The following is a 12,201-nucleotide window of genomic DNA, read 5'->3' as shown; positions in this document are numbered from 1 at the left end:
TTGGGAATGACATCCCTTCTGTGGAAGACAGGCAAAAAATAGCACCGAGAACAACCGTTTTTTCTTTGATCTGCAGAAGTTATTTAAAAGTCATGGGGGAAGGAAGGGGGTAGATTCCAGTCTGTGTGGCACGTCGGCAGCCCTAAGGGGGTGAAGTCACACAACAGGTACAGGGAGAATCCACCCAGGGCAGCCAGCAGCTGTGGCCTTCCACTGTGCAGTCTGGAGTCAGGAGAGAGGTACTGGTTGCAGTGCTCAATGCTGGGGCCTTTCCAAGCTGCAGAGGCGCTCCTAGGCAGCTGCAGGGAAAGGCTGACCGAACGTATGCTGGGGGATGCACTAGCCCACAACAGAGGTGTAAAGTCATTTTTTTTCCACACAGCCCCCTCTCAGGAGGCGCAGCACTGAATGGAGCCCTAGAGTCAGAGTTGTGCAGGTGTAATCAATCACGCACACTGCTTTGGGAGAGTTGGTCTGATGCTGTGTATCCCTACACCACGCTACAGTTACTACTGCCTGTCACAAACACATACTGACACAGTTAGATATCGTTTCCTCCCCCCCCCACCCCGCCTCCAATCGATACTTACATCTTTGTAGACTCAAAACTGCCCAGCTTGTAAAATCTGTTTACATTGGCTTAAAGTCAAAAATCCTTTGGCATAACAAGTGTTGCAAAAACAAACAAACAAAAAAGCACATTGCCAGTCTCTTTGCAGGGAAAACCACTGGGAACTCCCAGCACTGAATGAAAGTAATCACTATGCTTTGACAATTAACCCCATCACCCAGCTTTGTTATCCTAAACATTGTAGTGGACACCCTTCAGCTAGTAGCATCAATCATTAATTAGCATCAATCACAGTTTTACCGCTAACGTACAAGGCAAGCAGGATGCAGGTGTGCAGGCGAGGACCACGGAATTGTAAGCTAGACTGTAAAACCGCTGTAGACCCAGCTCTCCTGGACTGAAGGGTTTGCTCCAGCATCAGGGGAATGACAAGGCATGGGAGGTGCTGGCCACGCTCCTGTTTTTGAACTTTCAGTTTTGCTAAAACACTGTATATTAAAGAATAATTAAGGATGTTGCCCCTGGCAGCTGTAAGTAGGAGTCCAGCAAGCAGTGTACTCAGCTTCCCCTATTGTTCATGAAGTCACTTGGCCTTGTTCAGGACTCTTTTCTGCCCCCTTTGGGCAAATGCTTAGGGTAAGCCAGGTTCATTAGCACAAATGCGGGCTCAGTCTGCACCATGCTCAGGAACATGCTCAGCTGGGGGAACTGGAGTTGGCCCAGGGTGATCAACAGAATTGCTCCCGTGTATCAGTTCAAGCATAAGCGATGGAGTCCAAACAAGGGGCTTGTTGCAGGATCAAGCCCAGAAAGCACACTCCCACTCCCGCCTCATGATTAAATCTGAGAACGGTTTAATCTGTTCGTGGATAGAAAAACAGGTAACATGTAGCTAATAAATTCTGTTCCCAATTATTTGTTCAGCTGGAGGAGCAGCAACAAAACCAGCACTGCAGACAGCTGCATTTACCAATCTCTTCTTTTAAAAGAACAAAATGTTAAACTGATCAAGTACGCACCCTGCCTGACCGGTTTTTTGTTGCTTTATGGTGGTGCTTGCAGTAAGCAAGTGTGCACAATGGGGAAGCCACTGGTTGTAATGCCCAATGGCAAGGAAAGGAGTGTTTGCTGTCTTCAAGTGTTGCTGAGACCAATCCTGTGTATGACCGAGCGCTCTCAGCTCCCCTTCAACTTGCCTTAGGCTGAACACACCAGAGCTTCTCTGACACATCAACAGCCAAGTCATTGTTATTTCAGTGCCACATACTGGGTTAAATTCATCCCCGCTGTATTGCCCCTGAAGTTAATGGGGTTAAAGTAGGTATGAATCCAGTCTTTTGTTATCTAGATCTTTTCCTGGAAAAAAAATGCCTCCCCTATTTATTTTGTTGTATCTGTTTGTCACTGGAAGATACTTACATATTTAATCTTTTAGTGGTTAATACCTCCCCCTCCCCTCCGAACTGGTTATTAATATAGTTTAGGATATTTCATCATATAGCTGAATAAAAAACATTAAATGAGCACCAGAAAAGATGCTGGCTCGGTCACAGCACTGCATGCAACTCCCACGGGATGTAACTTCATCTCAATTGCCACTGGATGACAATTCACTCACTTACATACAAATATAATTCATACTATAAAGTATATACAAATGGAATCACAAATGTACACAGGTTGCTCACTAGAGTATTGACTGTGCTGAAGTTAATTTCTTTATCACTAAAGTTGGTGGCTCAGTCAGGAAAGAAGGCAGTTATGATTGTTACAGGAGTCATTCGCATTATAAAATTAATTCATTCCAATTATGAATGTGATAAGCAACTATTAGGGAGCACACAGAGGAAAGGAATTGAAACAAAGATGGGTGCAGCCACCTGACCCACTCTCTCCAAAACTATTCCAAGCATTCATCTGTAAAATTAAATTGCCCACTTTTCCTCAGGCTAATATGATTAATTTCTCTCAAGAGAACAAATGACATCAAATAAAAATACAGAACTACAGATTAGCACCGCTCCTATACCCACCAGGAACTAGCAAAAATTGTCAAAATCCCCATTAAAATAAATAAATAAAAAGCAAAGCTTCCTGTAAACTCATGCAGTATTACATACAAAGATTTCAGTTCCAAACATTGTTATATTTAACACATTCCATATACAATGTAAGGCCATAGTAAATAACGCTATTCTTTAAACTACTCCAGGACTGCACTCGTGGCTACATGGCTCTGCCTACAAATTGGTTATCATCTGTATTAAAACCTTGGCCAGAACATATTCCATAAATATAGGAGGCTAACAAACCACATCACAAAGACTAAGAAACCAAAACTGCAAAAAATGGCTCCATCACTGTGCCAGCCTTGAGACCCTTTTCCTTTTGTTCTCCAAGTCCCACCTCTGTGCATTCTGGCAGTGCCTCACTGCATGGAGCAACCTCCTTCTGAAAATGTGCTATATCCTCAGGAATAAGAGAGCAAAAGCAAAAGAGGAGTTAAGAATCCTTGCCAACTGAAAAAGAGGGAGAAGCAGCAGCCAGTCCTAAATGGTCATTTTAAGGCTCCAGCTCTTGCTGCCTGCCAGATTTAAAGGGCCAATGCACCGGAGGCATGCTGGGAAAAATTTCCTATAAAAGGACAATCCTGAAGTGGTAATGGTTAGAGAGCAAATAGTCTCAGAGGAAGGTGCTGTCTTTGTTTTGTGTACCGCTGCTAACTCATCGCCGCCAACTAGGCGTGAAGTCATCACCCTCTCCTCTTTCAAATTCCTCTTGAGAAACGGTTTCTTTCCAAACCACCCACAAGCAACAAGTTAATTCACCAAAACACACAGTATAAGTTTAACAGAACTATTGAGATGTGCACATACTAGAAATGAGTTCTCATTGGCGTTGACTGCTGAGAATCCCTTGATCTTCCAGGGGACATCCCTCTATGGTTTGCCGCTCTCACTTGTCGTGCTACAGAAAATTAGGACCTGATCTTTGCAAACCTTTACCATTGGGCGTGGGCCCGCTGACTTCAGTGGGCCTTTATATAGTAGCTGCAATAAAAGGAGTGAATATATTGTTTTAGTCTAGTTATAAACCTGTTGGAATAGTTAGAGTTTAACTTGGGGATGCAAAGGGCATTTACTGGACTAAATGCTGTCGCCGCTTGACTGGGGGGGGAAGGGGGGGCGGTGTCGGTCTGGTGACCTGACCAATGGCTGGAGGAAGCACCTGAGAACTGTCTCTTTGGAGGACTATAAATAGCTGTAATCACAATGGCTAATGTAACAAAATAAACAACTGAATCAGTTTTGTTGGCAATAAAGAGCTTGAAATTACCTACCTTTGCTCTGGGCACTCCTCAACAGTCATGAAATGTTTGCATTTTCGCCCACTGGTGGGGCTGTATGGATACAGGAGTCCTCCTCCCACACACAGCTCGTTGCAAGATCAAAGCAGAGGGAAAACCGCCATTAAAAAGGGAGGGAGGGCAAGGGGAGTTTCCAATTTCAAGAAAAAGCCACTTTTTGAAGAAAAAAATTTGAAAAAACTTCAACCAACTATAGGGTTTCTTTTAAAGGCTTCACATCTTTATTGGAGTTAGACTTTTTCCAAGACCACATTTTCAATAATATTTTATGATCAGTTCCCAGTTACCAAGATCATGTTTTCCTGGAATGCCTCAAAACAAGTTTTATGTTGAGATATATGTAAAACATTGCCACAATGCAAAGGGAAATTCTCTCTTTCAAAGAGCTCATCCACAGTAAGCAGACAGACCATTGTATTTTTGTCAGGGTGCATAAATATTTACCATATGTGAGTATGATAGGCTGCAGTAGTTATCAGTTCACAACTCCATTGTTCAAATTGAGCTTTATGATAGTCACATAACACACAAGTTAATTAATGAACGTTACATCAAATGGAGGTTTAACCATCACACGGAAATTATTTCCTTTTATGGGTTTGTCACAAAAACTTTCACATTCTTTTTATTGTACCCCTCACTGTGAAAATTTCCTTGTTTTGTTTTGCTTTTCAGTGTAATTTCTGGCTGATTATTGTGTAGTTACAGAATTAGCGTAATAACAGCTAATTGTATATCCGAAGCAAAAACATATAATTGTGTAGGGCTAGATTCAATTTAAAGAAAGAAAAACCCTCCCCAAGGTTTCTCATGGGTTGCACGGTGCATTTGCCAGACAAAGCTGTTTTGATTGCATCCAACCTGCAATTACCATGGGCAATTATAACATAATGAATACGTGCAATGGCATTATTTCAGCATGTAATAATAATAATAATTAGCATTTATTTTACTGCATACAGTGCTGATATTTTCGAAGTGCTTTAACAACATCAGCCAACTCACCTATAGGAAACTGTATCCTTCACAGGTAGAAGATATCTGGGGACTGGCTAATTTCCAGAAGCCAGATCACTCATTGTCCATCTCCTAAAATGATCACACCACTAGGTCTTGTTGAGCCCATTGAGGTAGGGAATGGGGAGATAGGGTTCGATGGGGTTTGCGGCTGTTGGAAGGAGGCTCCCAGAAACTAGAGGGGTGAGCATGGTGTAAATGGATGGATGGAAATATGAGAACACATCTAAATTAGAAACTAAGGGCGAACTTCTGTCTGCAGTAAATCCCACTCTACCATGAAATATCCCTTCTCCTCAGGCTGAGGCGGTCAGGCAGATACCTCCCTGTTCCCAGGTCTTGTCACACCTCGCTGTCCAGGAAGCAGCAGGAGGAGGTAGTGTATACTTATAGCAGAAGCTGGAAGTTGGGGACTTCCTGATTGAACTGAGAAAAGATCATTACTAAAGAGTAGACATCTTCCTACGTGGTGACAACACAACCCAAACTGAGCCTTGAATCCATTTTTCTTCTACTTGTCCCACAAATATGGATGCCTACGTTTAATTTCCAGTGACAGCAGATGGGCCAATAGACTATTCTATCTTGGCATCACTGCTCCGCTGTCTGGAGCTCCGTCCATATAGTTTCCATTAAATTTAGCATGGGGCAAGACAGACTTGGCTAGAAACTCTAGCATTAAAAACACAAAAAGAAAAACCAATTTTTTATGCATTGGGCTGCAGATTATTTCTATGTTGTGGCTCCACATGCTTACCAATCTTTCTTGGGGCAGCCCATCTAATGTTCTGGACAGACAAGCCCCCTGGCTTGGACAGCAGGGGGCCTGAGCCTGAAAAATGAGACTGACAGCCCTGCCCTTTAAGGGTCAGAGGCTATTTGGGGAGCATTTAGGGATATAAACGAGAAGACTTTAGTTCTGTGTAACGCAAATAAGGATAAACCTCAATCCTTGCACAAGAGAAGTATAAGGAGTACTCAGGGCAGATAAACCTAGATAGGCTGACATCAATTCTCCAGCAGCACGAAGGAGCTTTATCATCTGTATTTTCTCATCTCCATCACCTCCCCAGGACATGAGGAAGACCCAGACTGGACTTAAAGTGATTAAACAATTTTGCAGAGTACAAAGGTTTCAAAATGGATACCTTAAGAATCATTATTTAACCCTGTGACCAATAAGATTGTTTAGCCTCTGTGTATTTGCAAGATGCGCATTTAAATATACCAGCAGCGTCAGTGCCAAATTCTGATACCCTCTGGTTCATGCTGACTATACACTACACCATGAGCAGTCCCTCTGAAGTAAGGGTGGACTGTGGGGCTACCAAGTATGAGAAAAGGTATGATAATCTTGGATTATTTAGGGTTAGACTAAATTAATCTTCTTTGATTTATGGGGGATATGCATCCTTACCAATATCACTTGTAATATTGTATCCAGACATGTACTATAGTGCTGTCAAATCAAAGAAGCTTAAAAATACAAAATTTGGACTATGACGTTGAGCGCCCAATCCAGCAAGGATCCTCCAAACACAGGGTTTCGCTAAATCAATAGGAATTTCATGCATACAAATCTTGCAGGATCAGACACTACACTAATTCTATAGAGGAATTCATGTTAGCAGGATCTCTATAGTCCAAGATGGTTTCTTCTACATGCATTATGATTGAATTGTGTGTGTGAAATTGCAGATGGAGACAGAAATAAAATGCCCAAGAAATAATTATGCTCCAAGTTACTGCAATATGCATACACATCGGTGAAGGCAGAATTTAGGTCATTGTACGCTCTAAGAACTTCTTTTATCACAGTTAAAGCCATAATACCAAATCCATGTATATGAATCATAAAGGCACAGATCTAAAAACATGTGGACACCAGTAATTATTTTAGAACAGAAACCAAAGACAGTCGGTCAAATTCTGCCTTGAGTTATATCTATGCATTGGAAGAATCTGGCTCAGTGCTCTGAACGATGGTAATTCCCTGACCAGAAGAGGAGGAGTTGAGTGATCCATTCATTTTTAACTGGGATATTTAGGAAAAATAAAAAAAACTAACACAAATAAAAAAATTGCAACTTGTTCTTCAAGAGGTGTTGCTCATGTCCATTCCAATTAGGTGGGTACACGCCGCGTTCCCAGTGGTTGGAAGGCTTTTCCCCTAGCCGTACCCCGTCAGGTCTGTGCAGTCACCCCCTAGAGTGGCACCTCCATGGCACTGTATGTAAGTCCCTGACGACCCACTGCATCTTCAGGTCCTTCTTGCCAGAAGGCTCCGACAGAGGGGAAAGGCGGGTGGTCTTGGAATGCACATGAGCAAAACACCTCAAAGAACAACAGTTATGAAAGGTAGGTAACTGTTTTTTCTTCTTCGAGTGCTTGCTCATGTTGATTCCAAGTAGGTGATGCCCAAGATGGCTATAGGAGGAGTAGTCAGAGCTCATGGAATCACTGATTGAAGCACAGCTCTGCTGAATGCTGCATCGTCTTTAGTCTGCTGAGTAATGGCATAATGCGAGGTGAACACATGGATCGATGACCAAGTTGCAGCCTGTGTAGGGACCTGTGCCAAGAAAGCTGCTGAGGAAGCCTGCGTCCTTGTGGAGAATGCTGTTAGTGCCGGTGCTGGCACCTTACCCAGGTCGTAGCAGATCCTGATACAGGAGATGATCCACGATGAGATCCTCTCTGGCGATACCAGGAGACCCTTCATCTTATTCACTATAGCGATGAAAAGTTGGTTTGATTTACAACAAAGTCTATTCCTTTCTATATAGATGGCTGGCACCCTCCTGACATCTAGGGAATGGAGGCATCATTCCCTGTTATTGGCATGCAGCTTCGGGAAGAACACCGGGAGGAAGATGTCCTGGTTTGTGTGAAACTGGGATACCAATCTTAGGAAGGAAGGTTGGGTGGGGTTGCAACTAAACTTTGGTCTTTGTAAAACCCCATATACGGAAGGTCGGATGACAAAGCCTTGAGCTCAGACACCCTCCTAGTTGAGGTAATCATGACCAGGAATGCCATCTTCCTCGAGAGGTAGAGGAGCGAACATGTTGCTACAGGCTCAAAGGGAGGCCCCATTAATCTGGTGAGTACCAGTTTCAAGTCCCATGCTGGTATTGGACGGCAAACATGAGGGTAGAGTCTGTTCAGACCCTTGAGAAAACAGGTCACTATTAGATTAGCATAGACTGATCGTCCGTCCGCTCCCATGTGGAATGTAGAGATCGTCACTAGGTGTACCCTTATGGATGATACTGCCAGCCTTAGATGTTTCAAGTACAGCAGATAGTCCAAAATGAAGGGAAGTGATGCTTGCATTGGAGGAGTGCCCTTTTGCATCGCCCAAAGGAAAACCTCTTCCACTTGGCCAAGTATGTAGCCCTGGTGGATGGCTTCCTGCTGCTGAGGAGGACCTCACTGACTGGCCATGAGCATGCAAACTCCATGGAGTTCAACCATGAAGCTTCCACCCTGTGAGGTAGAAAGACTCAGGGTTGGGATGTTGCAGGTGGTTGTGGTCCTGCATGATTAGGTCTGGCACCAATGGCAGGGCAATCGGGGTAACCATGGACAGCTCTAACAATGTCATATACCAATGCTGCCGGGGCCAGGCTGGGGCTATCAGTATGACAGACGCTCTCTCTCTTCTGATCTTGAATAGGACCCTGTCAGCAAGCAGAAAAGAGGGGAACACAACGTAGGGTGTGCCTTCACAGAAGGAGGAACACATCCATGATTGAGCCCAGGCTTTGGTTGAGGAAGGAACAAAATTGTTGACAGTTCCTATTGAGTTGAGTTGTGAACAGATCTACTTGGGGAACGCCCCATGATGGAAGATGTTGTTCAGGATATCCAGGCGAATGGACCTCTCATGGCTGTGGAAGGATCTGCTGAGATGGTCTGCCAGCTCATTCTGGGATCCTGGAAGGTAAGATACATCCAGGTGTATGAATGAGTGATGCAGAAGTCCCACAGTTTGCAGCCCTCTTGGCACAGGGGCAGGGAGCATGCTCCACCCTGTCTCTTATATAAAACATCGCTGTCATATTGTCCATCATGACTGACATGCATCTGCTCTCTAGATGAGGTTGGAAGGACTGGCATGCTAGGCAAACCACTCTCAGCTCCCTGACATTGATGTGGAGCAACAGCTCTGCCGGACACTAAAGGCCTTCAGTCCTGAGGGTCCCTAGATGTGCTCTCCATCTCAACTCACATACGTCCATGACTAGGGACAACAATGGCTGGGGTCTGGAAAAGGGGATTCCCTCACATTCCAGTTGAGCATTGAGCCACCACTGGAGAGATTCAATGACCCGAGGGAGAAGTGAAACCACCTTGTCCAATTTGTCTCTATTCAGTCAATAAGCCGATGCCAGCCAAGCCTGGAGAGGTCTGAGCCGCAGCCCACGTGCTGAACCACATACGTACAGGAGGCTACGTGACATAGGAATTTCAAGCAATTTCACACCATTGTGGTGGGGAAACGACTTAAGTCCTTTATGATGGAGCACACAGTCCAGAAGCAAGACTCTGGCAGAAATGCCCTGGCCTAAACCAATCAAGGACTACTCCTATCAACTCTATTCTCTGGGTAGGAGATAAGGTTGACTTGGGCACATTTAGCCAAAACCCCAGTTTGCTGAAGATTGACCATATCAGGTTGATATGTACCTTTACTTGGTCCATGAAGCGGCCCCTGACAAGCCAGTCATCTAGATACAGGAACACCTATACCTGTCATCTCCTTTGTAAAGCAGCAACAACCACCATACACTTGGTAAAAATTTGAGTGGCCGCTGACAGTCTGAAGGGAAGGACTGTAAACTGATAATGAGTGTGGCTTACCATGAATCTGAGGAACCTCCTGTGAGACAGGACTATCGAAATATGACAATAAGTGTCCTTCAAATCAAGGGTGGCATACCAATCCCTAGATCCAAGGAGAGGATGTCGGCAGCTTCTTCTCATGGCCATTGCCAATGACATCGTCCATGTGGCTGAGTCTGCCATGTCCAGGGCAGCCTGCAGTGAGGTTCTTGCCACAGCCTTGTCCTCCTCAATGCCTGCAGCAAATTCCTGTCTGGAGTCAGCTGGAAGCAACTCCCTGAATTTCGTCATAGTCCCCCCGAGTTGAAATTATAAGCAGCTCAATATCGCTTCCTAGTTAGCGATATGAAATGAAGCTGGAGCCCCTCCACCCCCGCAGTGGAGTGCACCTTCCTACCGAAGAGATCCAGGTTCTCCAAGTCCCTGAACTTGAGCATTGGTCCTTGTTGCCCTTGTCTCTCCTTGTCATTTGCCACTGCTACCACCAGCAACCCTGGCTGTGGGTGGGTAAAGAAATATTCGTGTCCCATGAAGTACTTTCATTCTAGCCCCTTAGCTGTAGGGGGAATAGAGGCTGGTGTCTGTCACAATGTCTTAGGTGGTGGATTGTTTTTATGAGGGGCAATGCTACCTTATAAGGGCCTTCTGGTGCCACAATATCCACCAAGGGGTCCTCTGACTCCCGCACTTCCTCTGCATGGAGTCCTGGGTTCTTGGCCACCCTCTGTAGCAGCTCCTGGTGATCCCTGCTATCCACTGGTGGTGGCGCTGTCGAAGTCCCCACCACTGCCTCGTCAGGGGAGGACGATGACAACGACAACACCCTGGGTGGAACTGGATCCTCCTGTCTAACTGGGTCGCGGAATTCCCTTTGCGCTGGGTTGTCAAGTTCAGTGTTAGGGTCCACTGCAGTGCTGGTCTTCACACAATACTGTGTGCTCACCTCGGCGCCGATGTCTTCATCCGCTTCAGTGCCGCGAGATAGCAGGGGAGCCCATGCTTGTGAGTTGACTGAATAGGAACACCTAGAAGAGGACTCCTGGGCCTGGTGGTATGACCACAGAGTCCAAAAGGGCCTGTGCTGGCGAAGGTCCCATGAAGGAGGTCTACCCCTTCTCCTGCCTGTAGTGGCGTCCCTGCAACTGGTGCTGACTGTGCCTGGAGATGTAAGATTCTGCCTCTGAGCCAGATGATTGAGACTCTGAGTGTAGAGACCACGGTGGTGCAGAGCAGGATTGAGCCGGGGAGCAATGCTGGGGAGAGGGCGACTGGTGTCACATCATGGCAAACTTTCCCCTAGACGGCACCACACTTCACTGTGGAGTCGTAGGTCTTTCTTCCTGCTCCTCCTTCCTGGTGGGGGACTGATAGGCCACCTTGAATATGTCCAAGAGGAAGGACAGCACAGCTCTCCCACATGACTCTTCCTTACGGGCGAGTCCAATGGCACTGGACTCAACAGCACCCTCTGCGGGAACAAAGTTGACAGTGCTGGCCCTGGTGGGGAAGGTGCCAGGTGTTCAGTCATGGGATGCACCTGGTTATCATCTCTTCCCACAGCCTTTAGTGTAGGTGAGAGTCCTCTCTTGGTTTTCTTCCGCCTTTTATGAGGCACTGGAGAATGGGATCGGTGCCGGGTTTTTTGGTGCCAGGGGTCCTTCAGTGCAGAGTCCTTCTGTGCCAAAGTTTCTCTAAGAGAGGCTGGCGCGCTCTGCACCGAGGTACTGGGTGCTGAGTCCGAGTGGCCTGGTTGGGGGCGGAGAGCTGTCTCCATGAGGAGGTGCATCAGACTCTCCTGTCCTTTTTGGTCCTTGGATGGAAACCCCTACAGATCTTGCACCGGTCAGCCTGTTGGGCTTCCCCCTAGGCACTTCAGACAGGATTCATGGGGATCGCCCTTTGGCATAGGTTTATGGCAGGTCCCGCATGGTTTGAATCCTTGGGACTGAGGCATGCCGCAATCCTGGGGCATAATGGGCCTCCCCCTCCCTCCCCAAAGAAACTTATCTAACTACTAATGTAAGCAAAGTACTAAGTAACTCACTGTAATCTACTATTTACAGGTTCAATAACTCTTTACCTCTAGAAGAATGCTTGCAGACGCAAAAGAAGGCAAGAAGCTCCAACGACCATTACGTCACGGCAAGAAGGAACTGAGGAAGCAGCGTGTCAGCAGGCCCATATATACAGCACCATGGAGGAGCCACTCTAGAGGGTACCGGAAAAGTCTTCCGATGACTGCGCATGCGGCATACGCACACCTACTTGGAATGGATATGAGCAAGCACTCGAAGAACTACTATATGCTGCAAAGACAATTTAACATCTGCATTTGACAATTTAATTGAGAAGAGTAACCGTAACCCTTCCTTATGCCAGCCAGATGTTTATCAAAAAT

The sequence above is a fragment of the Emydura macquarii genome, unplaced genomic scaffold, assembly GCF_026122565.2.
Source record: "Emydura macquarii macquarii isolate MOO-44397 ecotype Brisbane River unplaced genomic scaffold, CSIRO-AGI_Emac_v2 contig_2422, whole genome shotgun sequence".
NCBI classification, from domain to species: Eukaryota; Metazoa; Chordata; order Testudines; family Chelidae; genus Emydura; species Emydura macquarii.
Note: the sequence above shows the minus strand (reverse complement) of the source record.